The sequence below is a fragment of the Carcharhinus amblyrhynchos genome, chromosome 16, assembly GCF_965287045.1.
Source record: "Carcharhinus amblyrhynchos chromosome 16, sCarAmb.v2.hapA, whole genome shotgun sequence".
NCBI lineage: Eukaryota > Metazoa > Chordata > Chondrichthyes > Carcharhiniformes > Carcharhinidae > Carcharhinus > Carcharhinus amblyrhynchos.
The window spans coordinates 58,328,296-58,338,189 of NC_137339.1; positions in this window are offsets into that span (position 1 = coordinate 58,328,296).

The following is a 9,894-nucleotide window of genomic DNA, read 5'->3' on the forward strand; positions in this document are numbered from 1 at the left end:
TATGTGGGGTTACAGGGATAGGGCCTGGGTGGGATTGATGTGCAGGCATCTACACTGTAGGGATTCTATGAAAGTATGGTACTAAATTGTCCTGTCGTGTCCCAAAACATGTAGCTTGTGGGGATTTTGTAAATATGTGGGATTACTGGGATGGGAGGAGGAGGGGGAGTTAGTGCAGATTCAGTCAGATAAATAGCCTCTTCTGCACTATAGGGATTCTATGATTAAGGTTCAGACTGTGGTTTCTGATCGGAAGATGGACAGATTTGCCTCTTTAGCATTATTAACCCTTTTGGCTTTCTGACACACAACATTTCCTATTGATTCATGGAATATGGGTGTCGTTGGCTGGGCCTGCATATATTGCCTTTCCCTAATTGCCCTAAGGTGCTGGGTGAGCTGCTTTCTTGAACCACTCCAGTCCGTGTGGTGTAGGTACACCCACCGTGCTGTTAGGGAGAGAGCTTCAGGATTTTAACCCAGTGTCTGTGAAGGAACGGTGACATATTTCCGAGTCAGGATGGTGAATGGCTTGGAGGGGAACTTGCAGGTTGTGGTGTTTCCATAGATCTGCTGCTCTTGTCCTTCTAGATGACTGCAGTTTAACCGATCGGTGTACCCTGCAGTTATGAAAGCGCAAAACTTTAGAATTTCACCCTCCTCCCGGTCTGCTTCACCCTGATCCCGACCCTGCTTCACCCTGATCCCGACCCTGCTTCACCCTGATCCCGACCCTGCCTCACACTAATCCCGACCCTGCCTCACACTCCCTCCCGGTCTGCCTCACACTGATCCCGACCCTGCCTCACACTGATCCCGACCCTGCCTCACACTCCCTCCCGGTCTGCCTCACACTGATCCCGACCCTGCCTCACACTGATCCCGACCCTGCCTCACACTCCCTCCCGGTCTGCCTCACACTGATCCCGACCCTGCCTCACACTGATCCCGACCCTGCCTCACACTGATCCTGACCCTGCCTCACACTCCCTCCCGGTCTGCCTCACACTGATCCTGACCCTACCTCACCCTCCTCCCGATCCTCACAGGTCACGTTGCATTACCAAGTGTGAGATGTCAGAATCTAGACCCAGCCTCCAGACGTAACTCCTTGCCAGCATCTTAGAATCATAGAGTCCTTACAGTGCAGAAGAAAGCCATTCAGCCTACTGAGTCTGCACTGACTCACCGACAAAGCATTTTACCCAGGCCCCATCCCCGTAATCCCATGTATTTACCCCGCTAATTCCCCTAACCTATATAGCTTAGGACATTAAGGGATAATTTCACATGGTCAATTTCAACTTACCTAAATGACACATCTTTTGAGTGTGGGAGGAAACCGGAGCACCCGGAGGAAACCCATGCAGACATGGGGAGAATGTGCAAGTTCTACACAGACAGTGTGGAAGTATTGATCCCTGGCACTGTGAGGCAGCAGTGCTAACCATTGTGCCACCATCCTGCCCATCTTCATTTTTGATACACTGGGTGGCCATTATGTAATTCTGTTACTATTGAATATTGTTTTGGGGGTAGAACAATTACTCAGGACCCCCACAGAATAACCCTGTCTTCAACACTAAGTTCAGCTTTCTTAATGAGATACGATTTCATTTCTTCGGAGGGTCGTCCTTGGAATCCACTGTGTAAGATTGTGTGCCTTATTCTGGATAAGGCTAGATCTTTTTTGGGTCCAGGCTTTAATCTGCCTTGCTGACATTGACAAGGTTTCCAGAAACATCAGACCCATCACAACCTCCTCCAATGCTGATAAAGGAGCCAGGTTTGTGGGCAGTTCTGGCCCATTCAGCTAAGAGGAGAGACTGGGCAAATTGGGATTATTCTCCTTGGAAAGACGGAGAATGAGGGGAAGCCTATCAGAGGTGTATAAGATTATGAAGGGTATAGATAGAGTGAACAGTGAGAAGCTTTTTCCCATGTTGAATGCGAAAGTCACAAGGGGTCACGGGCTCAAGGTGACAGGGGCAAGGATAACTCAGATGTTAGAGGGAAGTTTTTCACACAGAGGGTTGTGGGGGCCTGGAATGCACTGCCAAGTAGGGTGGTGGAGGCAGACACGCTAGAGTTGTTTAAGACTTACCTAGATAGGCACATGAGCAGGCTAGGGATGGAGGGATACAAAAGAATGTTCAAGTTGAAGGTCAAGAGCCTCAGGACGTTCCTGGGAATTAATAGATTCCTATCGGCCGTCCAACAAAATTTAAGGCTCACCTGTCTCTTATGTTGGAGCTACTGGGGATCTTCCGTGAATGTCTGTATGGGCTGTTGTATGTTTATTGATGTCTCCTTTTTACATCCACAGGTGATTCGATCCGCCTTGTTGTCCAACAAGGGGCATACATGTGGTGGGCCGTGCGAGGTCTGCTCTTGGATGTTGCTTCGAGGGTTGCCTAGTGCTTCATGTCGTTAGTGTACACTTCAACTGGACCAACTGACGGGCAACACGACAGCTCAGTGACTATCATTGTTTGCTGTGCAGATACATGGACTTGGGTCGGTGTCTGTGGGAGTTTGCACATTCTCCCCATGCTTGCGTGGGTTTTCTCCGGGTGCTCCGGTTTCCTCCCACACCCCAAAAAATGAGCTCTTAGTCTGATTGGTGTTAATAAATTGTCCCTGATTTGGATTTCCCTTAATCTGGCGCACATATAATTCCCTAAATTTGCACCCCTTTGTTTTGGAGTCCACGAGATGTAGACAAAAGTCGTAGGAAAAAGAAGGATTGGAATGAGGTACTCACTGTTAAAATGGGCTGCGCGGGCTTGTAGGGCCAAAGGGCCTGTTTCCTGTGCTGTGTTATTCTTTGTTCTTTGTTCAATGGGAGGCGACTCGGTGCATCAGCATTAACTATCTGGGTTCCAGGGTGCTGTTCCTGAATGTATTCATAGATCACTAATAACAATGCCCAATCCTGTGTCTGAGCAGTGGTAAAGAGGCCCAGTAAGGGTTTGTGTTTGGTAACTGTAATAAAAACATTGACTGTAGACATATTGATGGAACTTCTTAACACCCAATACATCCGTCAACTTTCCTTCTCAATTTGAGAATATGGTCCCTCTGCATCTGAAAGGGTCATGGAGGCATTAGCTATGGGCTTCTCTGTTCTGTCTTTCCAGCAACAAAGAACAAAGAACAACCCAGCACGGGAAACAGGCCCTTCGGCCCAACGAGCCCGCGCCGCGATCTTGACAAAGCATTTTCCTACAGCTACCTTGCCCCGTGTGTATGCGAATGGTATGCCTATTATAACCAGATTCAGGGGAGAATAGTGTCAATTTGGTACACCAATCAGCCTAAGAGCACATCTTTGGGGTGTGGGAGGAAACCGGAGCACCCGGAGGAAACCCACGCAACCATAGGGAGAATGCGCAAACTCCCACAGACACCGGCCCAAATCCATGTATTTGCACAGCTAGCAGTGATAGTCACTGAGCTGTTGTGGTGCCCACAACAATGTGGCAGCATCACACCAGTTTCACATGGGGAAACGTCATATTTCAAACCAAGTTCTTTCTTCGAGTGGAAATGACCCCATACAATGAGTGGGAGATGAATTGACTTGTCTATACATCACAGGGACCACTGCAATGCCTTTTATTTGTAAAGCTTCCCCCAGTGTAGGCGGTGAGCCTGGTCTTCGTGTCCTCCAACCTCAGGAGTTGGATGGCCAATTGAGGTCCTTCTGTTCTCCAATCACTGAGACTGCGGCTCCCGTGTCCACCCCCACCTTTAAGGGATGACCATTTACAAGTAATTCCACCATTAAGTTTTGCTGTTACAATAAGGTTGAGTTGTAGTGTCCCTGTCTCTGAAGGAGGGGATAGCTGCATGGGATGCTCAGCTTCAGCTTCTGTCTTGGGTGATATGCATTTTGGTTGTTCCTGAAACATTGCTGTGACTGCATCCTTTGACAGTGCTTGCAGTAATCCATCATCTGGCAACCAAGCCTTTCTGTATATTCTTTAATAGTCTTAGTGTTGGGCACTGCCTTTCCTTGACTGTCTGATGGTGACAGTCGGGTTTCTATATGGGGCCCTTTCATAACTGATGGACACAAGCACTCTCCATTGAGGACTGGTTCCATGAGGTCCCTCCCCTTAATTGGAGGACATTGCTGCCTGATGCTCCTTGCATCTCCTGAGCCCCTATTTCCACGTTTGCATGTGGTAAGGCTATCTCAGCAGCAACTTTTAAATCCAAATTGTGTACTGCTCACAGCTTGTTTTGAATGGTTATGCCATCTATTGCCACATACCGATCAGTCCTGCAACAGTTCTTTAAGGGGTGGTCCAAATTTGCAATATTCAGCTAATTTCTACAACCTTGTGACTCAGTGACTGCTTTCCCAAGAGTTTTCCCAGTCATGTTGAAGCAATATCCCTGGAGAATTCTAGGCACTTTGGGTCACAGTGGCTTTTTACCAGGTCGACCAGTTCATTCAACGTTTTGGAGCATCCGGTTAAGTCAGACTTTTTATCATACTGAAAGTCAGAGCACCACCTGCTGTCAACAATATCACTTGTTGCTTTTCATCTCTTTCAATATTGTTAGCATGGAAGAAGTGATGTATATAATCAGTGTACTGGGCCCAGTCTTCCCCACTGCTGTCACAGGGCTTGAGTTTCCCAAAGTGAGACATAATGGCTTCTCTCTTCCCAGAGAAACTCTTGATGTTCAGAGGTTATCCAGAGAGAAAGATGGAGGAAGAAAATAATCTTTCTCCTTGTCTCCAATGTAGTTATTCAGTTAACATGCCAGTTTCTGTCACCAATGCCCGTTATTGTGAACCAAAGGAAACGGCTGCTGCTGTGGTTCACAGTTAGATAATCTTCACCTTGGAACCTATAACTGGGGTCTGGGTAAAGTTACAGCTATAAGAATCTCAGCAGGCTGCTTCCCATTGGGCAAGCCTCCACTTGCTCTATAATACAGCTCTTACCCCACGGGGAGACCTATTAAACATGTTTGCTCGTTTATTTATTAGTGTCACATGTAGGCTTACATTAACACTGCAGTCAAGTTACTATGAAAATCCCTGAATCGCCACACTCTGGCGCCTGTTTGGATATACTGAGGGAGAATTTATCATGGCCAATGCACCTAACCAGCACGTCTTTCAGACTATGGAAGGAAACTGGAGCGCCCGGAGGAAATCCATGCAAACAAAGGGATAACATGCAGACTCTACAGACAGTCGGGATTCAAACCCGGGTCCTTGGTGTTGTGAGGCAGCAGTGCTGACCACTGTGCCGTGTCATCGATTCCCCATCACCTTCATGGTTGTATATCCATTTGCTTCTGGAACTGAGACACTGAATTGCCTTGTCTGTGGCTGTGGAGATGACATCAACACAGTAGTCACATACACCAGCAAGTGGTCTCCGGTGACAGTAGCCATCAGCGGTGAATAAACTGCTCAGACATGCGCAATGATAAGGAGAAACATCTTCAGATATTTCCTGAAATGTAGGGTGTCTGTGTGCCAGCTAGGTCCATCTGAAGGTGTTATCAATTTCATCAAGTAGACAGAATTTCATTCATTACAGGTTTTTTTTTTCAAATTCATTTACAAGACATGAGTTTGACTGGCTGGGCCAGCATTTATTGCTGACTGTCCTTCATTTCAGAATTGACCATGTCGCCGTGACTTTGGAGTTACATGCAGACCAGTCCAGATAAGGACGACAGATTTCCTGCCCTAAAGGACATTAGATGAACCAGCTGGGTTCTTTTTACAAGTCATTCGATTTTTAATTCCAGATTTTTATTAAGTTCAAATTTTACTATCTGCCGTGGCGGGATTTGAACTTGGGTCCACAGGGAATTACCCTGGTCTCTGGATTACTAGTCCACCACCTCCCCTTTCACACGAAAAAAGGCTAAAATCATTGGGAGTGTCCCTATTTTCATAGAAAAATGTCATCCTGATTACCCAGGCCTGATCGGGAGGCGAAATGAATTTGAAAGTGGTGAGGACATTGCCATCTGCCATATTACTGAGTCCAGGACATTCCATAAGCTGGAACAGGGCCCAGTGTTTATCCTGGAAGGTGATTTGTAGAGAAGGGTAGGATTCAAACCCAGTGAACTCTCACTAATAGTATGACTGAGCTCAGTAATCAGATCCAATCTCTGACCCATGGAGTGGACTCTGAGTTTTTGGCGGGGTGCCACACCCACACATACTGAGCATCAGAAACCACTGGCTTCTTACCAGGCTCATGTGTACTCAGTTCATACTCATTGACCCAGGAGTCCTACATACTGAAATCACAGGGGCAATTCTCCTGAAAAAAAAACGAGGTGCCCAACAGGCAGGAACACAAGAGCATTTCCCACCCATTTTCAGGGCGAACTGGGTGGAATGAATCTCATACATTGCAGAGTCCGTAACGTGATTCACACCAGTAAGGTGGGGGAGGGGAGGTGCAGCCTGAACTCACCTGAGAAGCTGGCAAAAACGTACTGAGTGGGCCACTATGTATGTGCCAATCTGTCAGTGAGGAGATCGGTGCACGTGCACTGGACCCCCACCTCACCGGGCCACCCCCATCGCTGTCTTCCATGACTCCCCAACACCAACCCTACACATTTTTCCAGTGAGGAGGAAACCGGAGCAGTCAGAAGAAACCCACGCACACACTGGGAAAATATGCAAACTCTACGCAAACACTGACCCAAGCCGGGAATCAAACCCAGAGCTAACCACTGTGCCACTGTGTTGGCCTAACTTGTAAAACAAGACCTTGATGATATGTTCGGGGACAGCAGACCTCAACAGCAGCAAAGTGTGCTGAATCACATGTTCTGTGGCCTTTTATCAGAATCTGATTGAAGAACTAAAATTGACTAGTTTGTCTCTCCAGTGATGCTGACTGACCTGCTGAGTATTTCCAATTAATTCAGTTTTTATTATGAGTATTAATCCTGGTTCTGGTTATGTTTGTTGGCGAAAGTTAATCTGGGAGAAATCCCAGGTAATCTTTAAAATGTGCCAACAGATCATATATATATATATATATATACACCAGAAAGTGCATATGGGCCTTGGAATCTCTGGATATTGAGACATGAATGGTACCATTGAGTCAAGAGTCAATGCCAAATAAGTCCAGCTTGGGGTCAAACAGGAGAGTAGAAGCAAACCCCTTAAATTGGAGACCACAGTGTCAGTCATGTTCCATCTGTGGAGACTGCTGGAATACAAATGTTTTCTCTACTATCTGAGGTGAACATACCTTTAACCCATTCCCTAAAACGTACCCAGTGTCAGGCAATTGACCCCTCACCGAAATACTCTCTGCATCAGATGAGAGGGAGAAAGTTTAAGATAGATGTACTGGGGGAGTTTTTCATGCAGAGGGTGGGGGTGCCTGGAAGGCTCCGCTAGAGGAGGTGGTGGAGGCAGGCACATTAGCAACAGTTAAGAAGTGTCGTCGACGTGGGTTCAAACAACACAAGGCAATAAGAGGACTCAAACCTCCAAGCGTTATTACTTGCGCCCAAGAAGAACACATATACAGTGGGATACACTGCTAGGTGTCCTGTTGGTTCACACAGAGGTATTGCAGTTCTAGTTCATCACAGCAAATGAGCAAAAAGCAACTTTCTCATCTTAATTTACATATATAATCCACCAATCATAGTGTAGCTTTTTGCCCTTTCTTATCCAATAGAAAACCATCATTAGCATAATATGTCACCATATCTTGTTTTTGGTATGAGTCCTTGTACTTAGCTTTAGTCCCTGTGGCCATGGCCAGGAACATAATATTTAAGAAACAGACACAAGGTGAGATTAGTCACTTCTGTGAATAAGCAGCCGCTGACCTCTCTCAGGCCTTGTCTACACATAAGCATTTTCCATTCTTGCTAACAGAGTTATCTGTCATAGTTGCTGAAACTTAATTTCTACAGGGGGTACATGAATAGCGGGGGAATAGAGGGATGCAGTCCGAGTCAGGGCAGAAGTTCTTGAGTTTAGTTAGGGCATCGTGATTGGCAAAGCTTGGATGGCCTGTTCTTGTGCTGTACTTTTCTTTGTTCTTTGTTTATCAGTATTAACCAGGCCAAGGTGAAGATGTTTGATATCCTTCACGTGGTTTAAATCTACAGGCAGAAACATTGGGAGCAAACCATCCCAGGCCAGACACAAGGGTTCGAGTTACAGAAGCCCAGGAGCAAGTTTTCCAATCTGTCTGGAGCATGGGAAGAACAGAAGTTCGTCAAGTGTAATAAAAACACAATAAGAAGTCTCACAGTACCTGATTAAATTCCAACAAGTTTATTTGGAATCACGAGCTTTTGCTCCTTCATCAGGTGAGTGAAGATAGGTTCACAAACATGGCATATATAGGCAGAAACTAAATTGCAGGACAATTACAGATTGAAATGTGAACCTACCTCCACTCACCTGATGAAGGAACAGTGCTCCATAAGCTCGTGAATCCAAATAACCCTGTTGGGTTTTAACCTGGTGTTGTGCGACTGCTTTCTGTACCTACCCCAGTCCAACACCAGCATCTCCACATCAGTAAAAACATAGTGGAAAGATTTGCTTTTGAAGTGCAGTCACTGTTATGCTATAGGAAAGGCACAAGTATTTTGGAACACAGTTACTGTCTTGTTTCTGGTGCCGAGGTCAATGCTGGCTGGCTGGCCAGTTTAATTCTTTTTCAGTTCTTTGGTGCTCATGGTTTCTTCATTCAAGTCATCAATATAGGTTGTAAATAGTTGACCTCAGCACTGATCCGTGTGGCCCCTCCACAAGTCACAGACTGGCAGCTTGAAAATGTTCTAGTCTTCTGCTTCCTGTCTGTTAACCAATCCTCAACTCCATAATCCTTTATCTTGCATATTAACCATTTATGTCATCTTATCAAATTAATCTTAAAAATCCAGGTATTCACATTGATTTGTTCCCCTCAATCTACTCCCCTAGTTACATCCTCAAAACAATTAAATATTTCCAATGACTTGACCTTTTGAAACATCACATTAAATAAGTCTGAATATGAGTCTGTTTCATTTATGGGTTGTGAGTTTGCTGGCTGGTCCAGCACTTATTGCCTATCCCTAACCACCCTCCATTTCAGACAGTATTTGAGAGTCAACCAACATTGCTGTGGCTCTGGAGCCTCATGTAGGCCATTGTGCCATTGCCTCGCCCTCCATCCCTCCTCCCCACGCGATGATTTTCTTGGTGGATTGTTAAGGGTCCTGCTGGAGAGCCAGCGGGAGTCCTGAGTCACTGGCTTTGGGGAAGGCCTGTTATATTAATCAGGCAATGATGGATCTGCCCAAGAATCAGGATAGAAATCCATTAGAGGGCCGCAGCTGTGCATTTCTTGGCAGTGCCAGCAGGGGTGATGGCGCTGTTGGCGATCACCCAGGGAGAGGCCCAGGATTGCTAATGGCAGCGGGGAATGGTGGGGTGGGATCATGGGATGGGAGTCTGCAGCATGAAGAGTGGGTGTTTCTCTTCAGGCACCCCCCTCGTTCCTGATGCTGGGTCACTCACTCAGGTACCCCTCACCCCACCTCACCAGAAGCCCTCAATAAGCTCTGACAGGGGTGGTTTTTGGGCTTCTTACATGGCAAGCCCCCTTTGCCAGTGGATAAAACCCAGCACTGGGGGAATGAAGCTCAGAAGAGAGCATTCATGGTAAATTAAGGGTCTCAATCGGCAGCGGGACAGAACGATCGTTCATGAGCCTTCACACCCCAGAATTATTCGGGGTAGGGGTGGAAAGGTAGCGGGTTCCTCACCCACCACCCTCCCAACCATTTAAATCCTCCAGCGCCAAACACCCCTCGAGGGAGGGCCTTAAATTCCATCCAAAATATTTGTTAAACTGTGATGATAATTTC